Genomic DNA, 19,283 nt, shown 5'->3' with positions numbered 1-19,283 from the left:
AACCTGCACGTTCTGCATATATATCCCAGAACTTAAAGTGTAATAAAAATATAAATAAATAAATAAATAAAAATAAAGAAAAAAAGAAATGTACAATATATTATAACTTTTCATTGGGCAAATAAATTTGCAAGATACTAACAAAAGCATTTTATTATCAAATAACATTAATTTGTTTACAAAATAAGAGATTATTTACAAATTATGTTGAGTCCATTTGATAAATTTTTTTACCTGAGCTCATCACTCGGCTTCAATTATTTCATAGGTTTGCTAGACACACACATACACACACACACACACACACACACACACACACAGAGCTATATCTGTTTATTTATCTATATTCATATTTTGCTATCTTATTATTAATTCATAAAACATAAATTTGTTAGTCATCTTAAAAAATAAAGCTCTTCAATATCAAATTTGACCTCCAAATTTTTTTTTATTTTTTCCAGTGATCAAGATGCTTGTAATCTTCAAATACAGTATTATACTGTTCTTATTCATTAATCCCAAAAATATCTCAACCAAGGACATATTTAAAGGGATTTCTAACCTTTCAGTAATGCACAGCTCAGGTTATTAGTCCAAGCGCATCATAAATACACCAGATTCAAATGAAAGTCATCTAAAAAATACTTAGGACATTCATGTGGCTGTCTCATGAATTTATAATGTGTCAGAATATATGCTACCTGAATTATTAAAATAAACTACTAGCTCTACTCTTCCAATGTAGTAAGAACAGTTATCTGAGCAGAAGAGGAGATGCTGTCCTTGTTAGAGATTGCTATGATAGTGCAGAAACTTAGTAGTATAATGTATGTATCCCAGGAAATGATTCATGATCAAATTTAACCAAACATTCCAAAAATGGAGCTATCCATACAAACATGTTATATTTCTTACAAAATTATTGAAAATATTTCATAAATATATATGTATATTCAGGCAATTAAATTTAATGTAAAATATAATACTTTCATTTTATCTAAGATATATCGCATTCTTTAATCACTTTCTCTTGGGCAAGGATGAAGCTGGTCTGAGTTTTCCAAAAACAGAAAGAATTAATATTTGCCTCCTAAACAACGTAGATGTGCAGCAGATGATTTCCTTCCTTGGGGAAAGTTACCTTTTCCTGCTCCACTCCCATGAGTCATTTTTCTTCCCTCAAGAAATTCTTACTCAGAACCTATCATATACCATAAGCTCTTCTAGGTTATACAGATACAGTAGTAGCCAACAAAACAAAGAGTGTTGGAGAAATTTATTTTTGTTTCTGTGAAGGAAAGACAGATAACAAAGGAGGATGCAGGTGAATAAACAAGATGGTGATAAGCACACTGATAACTATTAATTGCCTGAGGAAGGAGAGTAAAAGGGTTAATGCAGATGAGTAGCCAGAGAAGACCTCAGTGGGGAACAGAGCTACGAATCGTAATATGAAAATACCCAGCAGGTATTACTCCAAAGGGTAGGGCAAAAATTTTGAATTTGACCCATCTAAAACGAGAGGTCCTTCAAAGTTTTAAGCATGGGAGAATGATATTTTATTGACTCATGTATTTAAATCACATGTATTGAGGTATTTTATATACAATAAAAATCATCAATTTTAAATGTTAAATTCAAGAAGTTTTGAGAAGTGTTACTATGACCACAATCATATTCTCTACCATGATTTAAACATTTTAAGGAAACGTTCTGACTGTCAAATGGAGAATGGATGCAAAGGGCAAAAGTGTAAAACAGACTATTTAGAAAAATATTGAAATAATTTTGGTGTTAAATATCTGTGAATGGATAAGTATTTAGCAATGGAAGTGGTAGAACTTTTTTTATATTCTCTGAAGATATATTTTGTAGATATAACTGACAGCTTTTACAAATGAATTAGATTTCAGTGTATGAGGAAAAGGAGAATTTAACAATGCCTTGAGGCATAAAAAGCACTTTGAATTATTAGTAACCACCGAAGCTCCCTTCTAGAGATTATTCCAAGAGGATAGAAAGCAGGAAACTGTATTTCTTAGACTTCTTGCATATAGTTAATGTTCTGCCAAGAAGGATCACCAGCAAGAGACCCATAGTGCAGAGGGAACGATGTGAGTTGGCAACCACGACTGGGAAGAAGTAATATGTAATGGAGACATACTCTTCTTTGGGACAGCTATAATAGAGGTTTTTCTTCCTAGACCATTTTATCATAGGTGCTCAGTGGTACGTGGCATTGGCAGTGGGCTTTTTGTTAGAAATAAACTGAATCTTTTTCTAGACTGTGTTGTTAAAAGCCGTACAGCATCCATGCCTGTGTCCTGGTTTTTCTAGAAATGTTGAAGTTCCTTGTTATTCTCCATAAACCTCTTTCTGCATAAACTAGATAGAGTGGATGTTATTATGACAGATTGAGTGGCAACCAAGACCCTGGATAATATAGAGATAACATTGATTGTATGATAGAATAGTTAGTGACAGATTGAGTAATTTCTCCAAATTCTTGACCTTACCCTATATCCACACATGTTTAACCATGTGATTTTCCAGTTTCTTCCAAAAACAATAAAGTGAATTTTCTCCACCTTTTTGATTTGGCTTGGCCATTTGTCTGGTTTTGGTCCATAGGGTACTAATAGACATGCCATAAACCGGAGCTTTATACGTGTTTGTGCAAATGGAGCTTGGTCTCTTGCACTTAATACATTGCGAAGAGTGGCCTAAATAGCTTCTGCCCCTTTGGGATGAACATCAAATTCAAGAATAGAGTTATCTCAGCTGATCAGTCTATTGGTCTGCATACAAATCATAGTCATTCCAGATGCCATTGTTTGAATCCGATATGCTCAACCCTGACCAGTCAATCCCAAGATCTATGAAAAAAATAATTGTTTTAAGTTACTGAGTTTGGGTTGTTTTGCTGAGGTACTATCAGAGCAATAGATAACTCATTACAATATTTAGTTGCATACTAGATACAAAACCATTGAATATATTTATTCAGCTATTATTTACTTGTTTATTCATTCAACAAATATATATATATATATATATAGAGAGAGAGAGAGAGAGAGAGAGAGTCTCACTCTGTTGTATAGGCTGGAGTGCAGTGGCGAGATCTCGGCTCACTGCAACCTCCACCTCCCCAGTTCAAGCGATTATCCTGCCTCAGCCTCCCGAGTAGCTCGGACCACAGGTGCCTGCCACCACACCCAGCTAATTTTTATATTTTTCTTAGAGACTCGGTTTCACCATATTGGCCAGGCTGGTCTCGAACTCCTGACCTTGTGATCTGCCCGCCTTGGCCTCCCAAAGAGCTGGGATTACAGGTGTGAGCCACCGCACCTGGCCTCAAAAAATAATTTTTAAACACTAGGTACTAAACCCTAAAAACTGTGACTACAGTAGTGAGCAAAAGAGGCAACATGTCTGCTATTATGAGGCTTATAATATATTGAACGAGAGAAAACATTAAACACATCATCATGAAATTTTAAATCAGTTATGCTTTAAGATAGAAAACCATGAGGTCCTGTGAGAGGGTAATATTATCTTAGAGAAAAGTTTTAGTGAGGGCTCTTCTGAAGTGATATTTACTCTGAGAATCTGTAGAGGGCATCTCTTATTATTGAGGAAAGGGAGGAATTACGGTCCTCCTTCAGCTCAGAGTAAATAGAGTGTGAGGTAGTTTGCTTACCTGGTATTCATTGCCCACATAATCCTTCCTGTAAGAATCCACCCATACACACCTTCAGATTCTGATTAGACTAAGCCAACCAGTTTATGGAATCCCTGGTAACTGTTAATTAGTCCAGGAACGGGCCCTTGACCTACATAAATCCTTCATAGTGATGGAAGGATTTATATGCCGAGCTTTGAGGAAGGTTTGTTACCTCTCTCTTCCTAAAATCATCACAAGAGTAAAAGGAAGAAGAATTGAATTTGTAATAGGAGAGGATTAAAGAATCATTTGATATGGTCCTGTCAGATATTCAGATAATCTTCTACATTGATACTTTATATTGATGAGTGGGGCAGGGAAAAGCCAAGCATGCAATACTAAATTCACTCTGGACTGAATGAATTATGGAAGTGAGACTCCCACCTGCACCTTCACAATGTGTTTGCATATGTTGACACACTAGTTCTGTGACTTGCTAGGATTCATTTAGTTATGCCATTTGAAGGTCAATGGTTCAAAGCTAATTTTGTTTCTCTGCGTGAGTTTTTTCCTTCACTGTCTCTTATGTTCCTGTGTCTTTTATTTGTATCAGAGTCTATAACTGTGCTATTTTCAGTATTTGTATATTATTTGTAATTTATCATCTTGCAAGTAGATGTTTAGAAGAGCACATTATGCAAACTACAAAGGAAAAAGCCGTAACTTGTTTCCTGAACTCATCTTCATTGATATTATACCAAATAATAATAAAGAGATAAATTATTATTTATTTACTTTTTATATATAATATCTTGTCAGAAGAAAATACCTTGCATGCAATGTTTACTTTATTCTTCTCTTAATGCATCAGTTGTCAGAATCGAGCCTAAAAATTTAATATTACAGCCACCAAGAAAAATAACATATTTTAATACAGTATCAATTTAAAAACCTTAAAGCAAATACACACACACACACACACACACACACACATATGCACATACATTGTTTAAATATATTGGCATAATATTTGCTCTTTTAGAAATTCATCCTGAGCAAATCACCTGAGGTTTAGAAAGAGTTTTAGAAAATGATGGTTGCTATATTATTATTTATGACAGTGATCATCAGAAACAAATGAAATATTATTTTAATATAAAATAGTGATTGAATGCTTATTTGACCTGAGCTACTATTTGAGGTACTGGCTCACAGCAGCAAACAAAGTCCCATCCCTCACAGAGCTTAGATTCTAGGGGAGGAAGAGGGACATAGAAGATACATAATGTCAAGTTGTGGCAAGTTTTCGAAGAAAAATAAAGTAGAAAAACTGGATATTTTTGGATATCATTCAGTAAATATGAGCTTCTTCTACAATAGAAACACAATCATATAGACTCTACATTTACAACTGCCAAATTTGGGAATAAATACTTTCCCAAATCATGATAAAAGTAATTTTATTCAATAGAAGTTTTCTGCTTCTTCTTCTTCTTATGCATAACATATGCCCATTTCAATTTCTTTCAGAGATTTCAGGAGAATGAAGAAAATTAACTGCAATGAGGAATATGCTGTAATAGGCGCTACCAGAATTAAATGACCTGCATAATGTTTTATTATCAGTCTATCAGAATAAAGACACCAAGACTTAGTGACAGGTTTAAATTAACCTAATCAACATGTGCTAATTCTGCAACTCACAATTATTTTAATCCAAGAAACTTATGTTGAAAAGTTTTGAGAGATATAGTAAGATATTTGTATCTATAATTCTTTCTCTCATCTAGTGTAAAAATATAGACTACACTTTAACAAGACAGCTAAAGGGTTTATTGGGAGATAGATTCAGCAATTTGTTTTAGGAAATATGTATTGTGTCACTGATTATCTACTGCTGCTTTTTTAATTATTACTGTATATTTCTGTTATACTTTGAAAGTGGTAGATTTGATATTTATTAGTATTTGGTATTTACTTTTATTGAATCAATATTTTAATTTATCTCACATACTTACAATATGAGCCAAAAAATTTCAAATGAAAGAAATGCACTTATTAAGTTATTTAACATACTAACAATAAGAAAGAAATAGAGAAAACTATGTCAATAGAATTATCTCAGAAGCTCATTATTATTCTTTGAAATTTGAAGTAAGCACCATAGCTGTATTAAATATTACTTTTTTCTGGTTGAATAATAAAGTTTTATTCCTATCAATGCTGCTTTAATTCTTTCATTATATGTAGGTATTTTTTATTTTTCATTTTTCTGCTTTTTCATTTGTAAGAACCTCAACATTCTGGAACAAGTGCCTTCATCAAAGTCCAAAAGCTTACCTTTATTTTATCTTTCCATCCAGAAAATAATTCCTATCCTGTTTCATCTAACTTCCAGTGGTAGTCACACCTCTACCTCCCTGAATATTTTTCTATTAAAATTCATTATCACAGTTGGTCATCATACATTTTTATAATGTAGCCTTCTGTTTTGTTTAAATTGACCTTCTGTGGTACTTACTTATGTATTTTAAGGTCATATTTTCAGTTTATTTTCTGAGGAAATATTTGCTTTTTCTTAAACAATTTTGTTGGATAGAAGACAATTTCAATGTATTTATTCTTTATTTCTATGGCCTCAGTTTATTTTATTAGGTTGGGCAAAAGTAATAGTGACTTTTGCCGTTACTTTCAATGGCAAAAAACCCAATTACATTTCCACCAATTAAATAGATTTAGGAAATCAGAAAAAAAAATAAGGTTATGTTTCTTACTGAACATATAATTATATTCTACAAAAAATGAAGAGTGTAATTATTAGGGGCAAAAAGGGTGGGTGAAAGCAGACATTCTGTTTCAAGGATTTTAACTCACTCAGATTACTTTAAAATGCTATCTTGACTTATTGGTCAAAAAGGATAGTTTTATAATTTTCTTCATAGGATTTCTGGGAGAATTAATCATTTTTGTAGATATCTAGTAGAATGTGCTACACATAGTAATCTTGGCACTTTTCATTTTCTTATTTGTTTTCCTTCATATCTGCTTTTTCCTTCCTCATCCTTCTCTTCTTTCTCATTATGTGATTATCATTAGTATTATCATTACCATTATGAACAGTATCATCACTGATTAGCACCTCAGAAGAGTCAGGGATCTTATTTACTGGATAAAAAATATTTAGCAACTACTAAAACCAAAGTGTCACGCCTGTCCTGAGTTTTAAGAGAAGAAAAGTTACAGGATGTAAAACTATTAGTGTTTAAGAAGTCTGAAACATGTTTCTTCATTACCTGTCTGTTTAGAGACCTGAAAATGGCCTTTTAAGCTGAAATTATTACCAGAGTTTCCTATGTAAAAAGGTAGCTGCTGGGTAGGGGTGGAAAGTACTTTCATAAGCAGATACAGTGACTTTGCTGCAGACATATCTCCTACAAAGAATGAATGCACATTCTTTTTCAGTTCTCTGAGATGTTGTTCCTCCTTCTTGATCATTTTCAAGTTTCAGTTCTTATTTTTTATTTTCACAGAATTACCTCTGACCATTTAGTTAAATTAAAATCCCCTTGTCACTAAACTCTTATAACTTAAAAGAGTCATACAAATCATTCATGTCTTTGTTATGAGCAATCTTCTATTTTTACTGATTTATTCTACAGTTCTATGAAATTGGAACTATAGACCAAAATAGCCTTAGAAAATAGGGTTTGTATATATCCAAAATATTTAATACTCTTCTGGGCTTTGTTGCTGATGCTCAATTATTCTTCAGTATGTAATTCCAATCATACTAATATGAACTTACAGAAAGAAAAGGATATGTATGCATATGAAACATCCTTTGTGCAATCTTTCATGACAGACTTGACATTTCTAACAAAGTTGATTTTCTATTTTGTAGACTTGCATAGGAATATAAAATTATAAGTGTTGTAAATGTGGTTTTCTGTGTGTGTGTGTGAACTCCATATGTTGTAAACCTGTTTTCTAGATACCACAGATTTGTATGACTCTAAAATTATGGCTTTTTTTTTTTTTTTGGCAGATTCTTGCTCTGTCACCCAAGCTGGAGTGCAGTGGCGAGAGCTCGGATCACTGCAACCTCTACCTCCTGAGTTCAAGCAATTCTTCTGCCTCAGCCCCCCAAGCAGCTGGGACTACAGGCGCGTGCCACCATGCCTGGCTAATTTTTGTATTTTCAGTAGAGACGGGATTTCACCATATTGGCCAGGCTAGTCTCGAACTCATGACCTTGTGATCTGCCTGCCTCAGCCTCCCAAAGTGCTGGGATTACAGGTGTGAGCCACCGTGCCTGGCACTATCCTGGCTTTCTTATATCAGTTATTCCATGAATTCCTTTATTTATTATTTACAGATTGATCTATATAATATTAGCAATAAATCAAAACAAAACAAAATATCAAGTACACTTTGATGAAAACATTTTCATAGAAAGTTTACATATACGTATACGTCTCTCTCTCTCTCTCTCTCTCTCTGTGTTTGTGTGTGTGTGTGTGTAGTCAGTTTTACCCAATGGTCATTTGGCATATATTATCAGTAGTAATGTGTACTATATATCTACCCATGTTAAATGAAACTTGATGTGTGAGGTTGACTAAATTAAAATGACAGTTTTAATTTTTCAATGCAGAGACAAAGGAATCATTATAATAGACAGGCATAGATGTGTAATATTAATGTCAGTACATAGCAAATAGAGTAAGAAATACCATAGACTTGTTAATATCATGTGACCATTCACTATTAGTAAGAAGTGCTTGATGTTAATGTTTTGCTGAACACTTACGTTCTTTTTCACTTCACTTTTTCTGATATTCACAAAAATACCCATTTTCTTAAAAAATACTCTCCCTTTTTCACTTCATGTCTGTGGAAATGAATTAAAGAGAACAGAATGTACTGTAAAGAAAAAATCAGCAGGCAGCACTCTTGAAAACCCAAGCTGCATGTGGAGATAAAAGGGAAGAATCAAGCAGCCACCTAATTAAAGCATCTATTCAGAAAACATGAGTTGTTTTAGAAGCACATACTTATTTTAAAAGATTTCAAGGAAATTTTTTTCCTGTAAAATTTATAGTAACTTCAGATACTTTTCTTACAGTATAGAGCTTGAAAAAAGTATTAGAAATTACACTAAGAGAATTTTTAGTAAAAGAGAGTCACAAGTTATTTTTCTATAATTCTTCTTACTTATTTGTATTATTTGTGCTTGTTTTGTTTGTTTTTTAGAAATTGTATGAATTTCTTTTTGGAAATAGTAAAGAGATAAATATCATTGAATTGAACACAGACTTGGCATGGGTAGTAATTATAATCATGAAACATATAAACATAAAACTAGTATCACTATTGAAAACTTATGACAAATAATGTTATAAAGAATCCATTCCACACAAATTAAAACCCAGATATATTTTAAATATATTTAATAACATAAATTTTTAAAGTTAATGTGATAAAGACAGCAATATCATATAATAAAAGATAGTAATAATAATTGTATCATTTCTGCAGTGAGAGAAAATCTAAAGATTAACAAATTTACATGTGTTGAAATTACAATTTAGAAACTGTGGTAATGAAGATATAGATGATTTACTTAGAAGTACCTCAACTTGAGTTAGTTGGATAAGGCCTAAAAGTACCAAGGCCAGATATTAATTGGGCTTTTACCTGTACATCCCAGAATACATTTTGTTTTTCTAGGAAAAGGAGCAGTGGTGTGTCACTCATGGGTACTATTCAATGGCCTGACAACATGGAAATATTCCTTGAGTGCTTTATAGAGGTTATCCAATCTGCCAAAGACTAATTAAAACCAGATATGTGTGAGTTATTAAAGTTATGACCCAGTAGTCTTTTTCCACTAAGTAGTCTGCTGAATCCTTATTGCTCAGGGGGCCTTGACACCTGCATTACAATTTTCTTCTTCAATTACTACTGATGTAGGTTCAGTAGAGTGAAAATGAATGTCATTCTCCCTTTGACGCTTTGAAAGTTAATTTATTTTTAAACTTTAGACTTAAACTTCGTAAGCCAGAAGTGTCAGAAATAAATACGCGTTTGTGTATTCTTGCGGGGTGATTCAGCTCATCAATGCTGTGCATAGAGATATACTATGAATCCTCAGAAACAACTGACTTCTCAATTTCTTTCTACACAGTGTCAGAGAAATGAAAAAAATAAAACAATAATCTAGGAATTTTAAAAACTCAATTGTTTTGATGCTATATTAACAAAATAATGTCTTTGAAAAATATTAAATGAGGTTGAAAATAAGATAAATGGGTTATTTATTGTTTATATTTTAGAAGATTTTATGTATATTAAACTGTTCATGTGATCTCTTATATGTAGATATGTGAAAGGAAGCCAAGTATTGGTGAAGATGTAGAGAAAAGGGAACCCTTACACACTGTTGGTGGGAGAGTAAATGGGAATAAGTAATTATGAAAAACGGTAAGGAGGCTGGGCTCAGTGGCTCACGCCTGTAATCCCAGCACTTTGGGAGGCCGAGGTGGGAGGATCACCTGAGGTCAGGAATTTGAGACTAGCCTGACCAACATGGTGAAACCCCGTCTCTACTAATAATACAAAATTAGCCAGGCGTGGTGGCGCATGCCTGTAATCCCAGCTACTCTGGAGGCTGAGGCAGGGGAATTGCTTAAACCCAGGAAGCAGAGGTTGCAGTGAGCCCAGATTGTGCCATTGCACTCTAGCCTGGGCAACAAGGGCAAAACTCTGTCTCAAAAAAAAAAAAAGAAAATAAAAATGATAAGGAAGTTGTTCAAAAAATTAAAATTATACTTACAATTTTATAATATAATATATGATCCGGTAATACCGGTACTGGGTATATATCCAGAGAGATGAAGAAATAAATATGATAAAGCAATATCTGCACTCTCATGTTTATTGCAGCATTATTCACAATAGCCATAATATAGAATTATCTAACGTTTATCAATGGATGAATGGATAAAGAAAATGTGCTATATATCCATAATGGAATACTATTAAACCATTAAAAAAAGAATGAAATCCTGCCATTGGTAACAATATGGATGAACTTGGAGAACATTATGTTAAGTAAAATGTCAGGCACAGAAACACAGACACCTCACGATTTCCCTCATATGTGAAATATTAAAAAGTTGATCTCATAAGAGTGATGCGTATAACAGTGGTTACCAGAGACTGGGGTGGTTAGGAGAAAGTGGGGAATGGGGAGATATTTGTCAAAGATGAATAATTATAGTCAGATAGGAGGAATACCTTTCAAGAGATCTACTGCCAGCAGAATGACTATAGTTAATGACGATACATTATATTATTGATTATATTCTTAAAACATGTAAAGAAAGTGGATGTGATGTGTTTTCACCACAAAAATAATGAGTATGTGAGGTGATGCATTTGTTAATTAGATTTGACCATTCCACAATGAATTTATACTTCAAAATATAAAGCTGTACATGATAAAAATGTACAGTGCTTTCTAAAATTTTTTGTTAAACATAGAGGATAAGGAAGGGACATTTTCCCTACACATGACAGATCTGGCTAAATTTAAACTGATAATCAGAATTGTTTTTACCAGTGCCGATCATGAAGATTAATTTTAGGAGTTTTTTTTAAGTTTCTTTTAAAGATTTTTTTTTTAATTTCAAATTTTATTTTACACACAGAGGGTACATATGCTGGTTTGTTACATGGGTATATTGCATACAGGTAGCGAGCATAATACCTAATAGGTAGTTCTTCAACCCACATCACACTTCCTCCTTCTCATCTCCAGTAGTCCCCAGTTTTTGTTGTTCCCATGTTTCTATTCACGTATGCTCAATGTTTAGCTCCTACTTATAAGTGAAAATATGCAGTATTTGGTTTTCAATTTCTGCATTAACTCACATAGGATCATGACCTCCAGCCCCATCCATGTCGTTGCAAATGATACTGGCTTGTTGTAAGTATAATTGCTCCTTTAATAAAATATTGTGACTTTCTATTTTAACATTATTAAAATAACTGTTCTTATTTAAGCTCTCAACCAATTGGTACTGTGCAAGATGGTTCGTGGCAGGCTTTGGAAAAATTCTTATTCATTTTCTAGCCCCTGCTGCCAACTTCACGTATTCGTTTGAAGCCTTCATGACTACTTATATTTAAAATATGTAATATATTTAAGCTAAAATTGGTCATAAAGAGTTATCTTTGAATGTAGGGGGGTAAAAGGAAAGGTAAAGGGTGAAATTTTATGATAACTATTCAACAGCCAGAAAATCCAACAGTGTAATTAGGTATATCTTCTTTATCAAAATAAATTTATAATAGTTACATGATATAGTCACAAGAGTCTAGCTTACAGCTCTTAAGCAGAACTTCTCAAAATATTTGTTAGACATATTGGGAGTGGACTATGCTTACACACTAGAACCTTGCCATAATCAAGTCTTTCCCTCAGTTTTCATCAACTTAAAAATGATTATTTTAAAGACACGGATCCTCTTTAAGTTTCTTTTAATTTTAGTTCATTACTCAGCAAAAAAAGAAAAAAAAAAGAAAAAGAAAAAAAAATGCCTGGAGATTTTTTTATACCTAGAACATGGAAATATGTAAATGTGGTATAGTAGTAAATGTCTTATACAGTTTTTGGTATATCCTTGAGTCACCATATGGTTTCTTCCTCAGTCGGTGGTATAAAAAATTGAGCTTGCATGTCTGGACTCCTCTTTTGACTTGATAAGTTATTCATTCCACCTAGGTTCAACTGGACCTGCTTGTTGATTTGTTTAAGTTCCTTATAGATTGCAGATTTTAGACCTTTGTTGGATACATAGTTTGTAATATTTTTCTCCCATTCTGTACATTGTCTGTTTACTCTGTTAATACTTTCTTTTTTTGTGCAGAAGCTGTTTAGTTTAGTTAAGGTTCTGATTGTCAATTTTTGTTTTTGTTGCAATTGCTTTTGGGGACTTAGCAAACAATTATTTGCCAAGGCCTATGTCCACAATGGTATTTACTAAGTTTTCTTATAGCTTGAGGTGTTACATTTAAATCTTTAATCTACCTTGAGTAATTTTTTTTATATGGAGAGATGGAAGGGTCCAGTATCCTTCTTCATATGGCTAGCCAGTTGTTCCAGCACCATTTATCAAATAGGGAGTCCTTTCTTCATTTCTTGTTTTTTTAGCCTTGTTGAAGATCAGATAATTGGGTAGGTGAAAGATCTCTACAAGGACAACTACAAAACACTGCTGAATGAGATCAGAGATGACACAAATAAATGGAAACATATTCCATGCTCATGGGTTGAAAGACTCAATGTCTTCAAAATGGCCATACTGTTTAAAGAAATTCACAGATTCCACACTATTCCTAACAAACTTACCAATGTCATTCTTCACAGAATTAGAAAAACTAGTCTAAAATTAATGTGGAACCAAAAAGGAGCCCAAATAGCCAAAGCAATCCTAAGCAAAAAGAACAAAGCTGGAGGTATCACACTAGCCAACTTAAAACTATAAGGCTACAGTAACCAAAACAGCATGGAACTGGTACAAAAGCAGACACATAGACCAGTGGAACAAAATAGAAAACTCATGAAGGGTTTGAAACTCTCAGTAAAATCTTTCTGTCATCCCACTTGAAGATCTCAGCATAACCAAATTTTCTATGAAGTGTTTGTCTTATGTTAACAACCTGATGTAAAATTATGGTGACCCCAAAGACATCTTTTCTTAGTTAACTCTTTCTTGTAATGAAAATCAGCACAAATCCTTGAAAAAGTAAGCATTCAACAAACTTAAGTTTTGTTCTTAGTTTGAAAAGGAAAAGTTGGTAACTCGATGTATTCTATAGGCTAAATATGTTTCCATCAGGAAGTTATTTACTTTCCCAATCTTTTTCAATTTCTATTAATATATCAAATTTGCTAATCAAAAATTAAAATTATTCCCACTTCACAGTAATTAGCTTATTATACACTAAAAAAATCTTGCATACACAAAATATATTTAATAACTATAGATTTTAAAAACTATAATATTTATTTATTTGTCATAATCTTTAATGCTTATCAGAATGGAGCTATGATGTATCTGCTTTGAGTATTTCTCCAATTGTTATTCTTACACAATATTCACTCATTCATTATCTAAATATATCTTGAATGCCTATTAAATATCATTTACTGTTCTAGGTACAGTAGATGCAAAAATTAAAATAACAAACTACTTATGCCTCATGGGCTTTCTACTGTGTGGGAAAGGAGGCAAACAATAAACGGATATATAGAATATCAGATGGTTGCAATTGTCTTGGAGACAAATAAAGCAGGAAAGATTGGGTAAAAACCATAGAGATTGGTATTTTATATAATACGGTCAGAAAAGGCCTCTAGTAAGACAACAGAAATCACACTGTAATATGAATACAGAAAATTCAACTTTACGAATTAATAACTATAAAAGGAGATTGGAGTAGCAATGAATTGACTAGCACAAAGCAAAAATAAAGACCTCTAAAGAATGTAGGGATTTAGATGTAAGGAGCAGCCCACTGCTGAAATAAAGTACACATTGAAGAGGTTTCACCCACTTCACCCAGGAATGAAATCCAGTCCCTGTTGGAAAATGCATGGCTATAGCTCATTGATTGGCAAACAACAAGCACAACATAGAGCCTGATTTTGTTTTTCTGGTCATTGTTACGTAGACCCCTTCCTTCCTTCCTTCCTTCCTCCCTCCCTTTTCTTCTTCTTCTTCTTCTTCTTCTTCTTCTTCTTCTTCTTCTTCTTCTTCTTCTTCTTCTTCTTCTTCTTCTTCTTCTTCTTCTTCTTTTCTTCTTCTTCTTTCTTCTTCTTCTTCTTCTTCTTCTTCTTCTTCTTCTTCTTCTTCTTCTTCTTCTTCTTCTCCTTCTTCTCCTTCTTCTCCTTCTTCTCCTTCCTCTTCTTCCTCTTCTTCTTCTTCTTCCCCCTTCTTCTTCTTCCTTCTCCTTCTTCTTCTTCCTCTCTCTTTCTTTCTTTCTTTCCGTTTCTTTCTTTCTTCCTTTCTTTTTCTGACAGGATCTCACTTTGACACCTAGGCAGGAGGGCAGTGGCACAATCTCGGCTCACTGCAGCCACAACCCTCTGCGTTCAAGAGATCCTCCTGCCTTAGCCAGGCAAGTAGCTGGTATCACAGGCACGGGCCACCAGGCCTAGCTAACAGTTTTGTATTTTTATTAGAGACGGGAGTCTCCTTATGTTGCCCAGGCTGGTCCTGAACTCTTGAGCTCAAGCGATCCATCTCGGGCTCCCAGAGTGCTGGGAATACAGGCATCAGCCACTGTGTCTGGCAGAGCCAGTTTTTCCTTTGTTCCAGTTTCTCAGTAAAGTTAAGTAACATTACAATGTTTATTGGAAATGAAAACAAAATGGTGGGAGTGGTGGAATTCTGTGCCAAAATTTCAGCCCAAAAACCACCCTGGGGTTTACATATGCTAAATTTATGTCTTTTAATTTTTATGTTTTTGCTTTTATAAAACAGCTTTTCACTTAAATTTTATCAGTTTAAGAGAATCTTAAATCCAAAAAAATTTTTTGTGATTGTCTTGAAAACATGAGAACAATTACATGATGGCAGAAAAGCTAAAATTGTAATGTTAGATTTTATATTAAAGTTAGTTTTAGAATGTAAATACTCAGTTTTCATTATTACAGTACGTAAAATTCTGTAATATTGAATTTAATGTAATAGTTGTTATTCTTTATAAATAATTTAAATAATACTAGGTACCAAACAATGAAAAGTGTGTAAAGCACTAAGAAGCCATTAATTGGAATATAATTTCTTCTCTAAACTGAGAGACAATGTGATAATGGAACCCAGGATCCAGATTATCTGTCTTTGAATCCTTTCTGTCACTAACTAGCTATGTCACATTCGGTGGTTATTTACTTCTTTTTGCTTCGTTTTGTCATCTATGGAATGGAAATAATTGTTTTCATTCTCCTTGAGGTGTTATAAGAAAAAAGTCAAGAAATATAAAACATTAGGATACTAGGAATAATAATAATTATAATTAGTATTATTATTTCATTATAATTAATCCACACAGCAAACTTGCCAGTTATTTTCTTCATTGCAAATGTTGTGAAGCAGATGAAATACCTTCACTTAATAATCAATGATATATGTAACTTACTGTCATATTCAGAAAGTGTGTGTGTGTGTGTGTGTCTAATCAGATAACTGTAAGTGACAGAGTCAAGACTCAAACTTCAAATTCTGCATGACTCCAATCTTCACTCTATTCACAGCACCACCGCATTCATATTGTCCCATATTCATAATATACTTTCACTTAGATTACAGCTCAGATCTGAAATATAAAATCCTTGTATTATGTTTAGGCAATTGTAAGAACACAAAGAAAATTCGAGAAAAAAAATTAAAGAAGGATAACCTTAAATGTACAAGTTTAGAAATCTCAATGTGTTATATTTAAATTGAAAACAGATGGCACATATATGCTAATAAGTTTTAAATACCACAGAGTGTTATTGAAGTTAGTTGGGAGATATGCCAGATTAATCTTTGATTTATAAAATATGAGGAGAAGATAAAGTCTTAAAAAGTAAATGGATGAAAAAATGAACTCCTGAAAATTCAATACTTCTAAACTGGTATTTAGTGACACATTAATTAAAAGGAACTTATGAAACTGAATTTTTAAAAAGAGCCTACATTCAAATTTTAAAATAACATTTGGATACAATGCTTGAAGATATCAATGCACATTAAAATTCAGATGTATTTTCTTGTTTTAAAAATCAGTGGTTTTTAAATAAGTAAAAATCAAAAACAAAATACATTAAATAAGTAACATGAAAACATTCCTCTGGGAAAATAGTCATTAACTCTACACAACAGAGCTAATGCATTCTCAAATTCAACTTCTTATTGAATGGTAAGAAAATTAGCAATAAGAATATTAAAGTCAGAAATAGAAAATAATTTTAACATAATATATAGGGTAAATAGTACCTTTTTAAACAACAACAACAAAAATTTCAACAAGTTCTTTATGGTATATAGTAATATACAATATTTATAAACAGTAAAAGCAGTGTCTTGATAAAACCGTATTTCTTTTAATTTAATTTAGTTTTTGCTTTTACTTTAAATTATGGGTATTTGTAATGTATTACTTGAAAAATAAAAGATCTAAGTTCAATTTTTGAGATACTTTACCTCCTATCATGGTCTTTCAGAAAGATAGCATGTTATGTTCCAGATGCTAATTAGCGTAACATGTCATAATTCTTCCAATTATGATTTTAAAAGTATTATGATTATATTTAAATTACCTATGTAATGCAATAATTGATTACTATAATATAATATTTATACTCTAGGGCACTATTCTTATTTATAATTTCACATAAAAATAAATCAATAATATCTTGTTTAAAATTTAGTCCTTAAACTTGATTCAGTTCAGAACATGCTAAACCAAAATATTGTGCCTTGGCATACTGAATTGATAAATGGTGGGTGCAGGAACGACTCTCTGACTTTTCCTTGAATAGGTCATAAATGCTCACGTGAGATATTCCCTTGCTATACCCAGAAGAAAGGAGCATCCTTATCTCTGAAGATGGAGGAAGGCCGAGAGGCAGACCAATAGGCTTTGCTAAGTTTCCCCAAGTTTACTACTCTTTGCTTATACCCCTTTTTACTATCACATTTTCCCACAACGTTTACTCTTTATCAAACCTAGTTCAGTAAGCCCTCTCTTAACATCACTGTTAGATTCTTAAAAACTGTGACTTAAAGCAAAAGAATGTATAAGAAACCAATTTTACTCTAGGCTAATTGATATAAACAAGAGTTAATTTCTTAAGGCCATATTCCTGGTCACAAAACAATCAACAAACTTCTAAATAAAGAACAAAACATTTCTAATGTTAAACGTTAATGTAAATGTGAGCTAAATATACTTCTAGGAAAGAGTAATAAAAACAAGTAAAATCATGACTTACCCAATTTTTAGTAAATAAGTCAATAATAGTGGCTGAAAGGGTGGCACGGTAAATCAAGGAATAAATGTTTGCAAAGCAAAAATTGTAAGGAGCTCGTCCTACCACGAGTTCAAACAGAAACAGTAACATATATGGCAAGCTTAATGAGTGCCTTCTTATTGCATAATTTACTATCATGTAACTGTATGATTATCATATGCTTTATGAATTTTTGTGACAATAATGTGTTTTCATCCATTCATTAATTTTTCAAACTGCTTATTCCAGTTCAAGGTCACAGGTGGCTCAAGCCCATCCCATAGCTCAGGGAGCATAGCAGGAACCGGTCCTGAACAGGCCACCATTCCATTGCAGGGCACACTTCACACACCCATACCAACTCAGACTAGAACAAATGTAGACATGCCAATGAACCTATCATGCACAAATTTGAGGAATGGGAGAAAACAGGAGTACTCAGAGAAAACCCACACAAAGATGGAGAGAACATGCATATTCTACACAGACAGTGGCTCTGGCCAGGAATCATTTGAAAATTTGAACTATTTTAATGTGCACGTTCAAAAACAATTCTCACAGATATACTCAGGTATGATTCTAATACTCAATAATTATGTATCCAACTCTCCAAAATTAACATTGACTCTTCTGTGCAAATGCCTTTCTATGTGACTCGGGAAAGTGTAATTAACACATTAATTTATATGCAGATAACCATCTAAATGCCAATGCTTTTTTATTCAACTCTTTCCATCTGACTTTCAAATCAGATGAGACATATGGCTCTAAATGTATATTAAACACCATAAAATAAGAAATCCATAAAATGAGAAGCAGTGGAACTATCTGAGAAATATTTTAATCTTTTGAAAATATATCACTTTTTATTACAATCCTTGAACAGAGGACAGAGTTACTATATTAATATACTAATTTCTATTTTTTAACCAATCAAAATTTTATTTAAGCATTGGAACTGATTTATAAATTAGTTCAGATATAAATATTCAATACAAACTTTTTTTAAAAATTGTAAAGATATATAAATACATAATGATTAATGTCATAGTAATAATCACTGTTCTTTCTGTTCAGGTTTCATCTCCTGCAGGTGCTGAGTCCATAATTTGTAAGATCAGCCTCTGCCAGTTTTACAACCAGTTTTGAATATTATTGGCACCAAATAAGAACTAGGAAATATCTAGCCTGCGATGAGGCATCTGGATGCTCATCAGTGTTTTTCTAACTTTGGAGAGAAAAAGACAAATTTTATTCTGAGCTATTAACTCCTTAGAAATTAAATTTCTAATTACACTATTTCTTAAAATGTCAATAATTTGGACTATGTTGAAAGATGTAGCTGAAATAAATTATTATATTTTTTCAATCTGGCACATAAATAGCAGTTGTTTATTCAATATATCTTCTGCTTAACTATTCTTAACCCATCTTGTATATTTTGCATTGTTAGAGTCATCCAATAAAACTGTATTTCAAATTTAGAATTTGTATTTGTTTTTCTTCTCCCATATATAGTTTCACTTATTTGAAAATTGGCAGAAGGTAAAA

The sequence above is a fragment of the Pan paniscus genome, chromosome 1 (genome assembly GCF_029289425.2).
Source record: "Pan paniscus chromosome 1, NHGRI_mPanPan1-v2.0_pri, whole genome shotgun sequence".
NCBI lineage: Eukaryota > Metazoa > Chordata > Mammalia > Primates > Hominidae > Pan > Pan paniscus.
Note: the sequence above shows the minus strand (reverse complement) of the source record.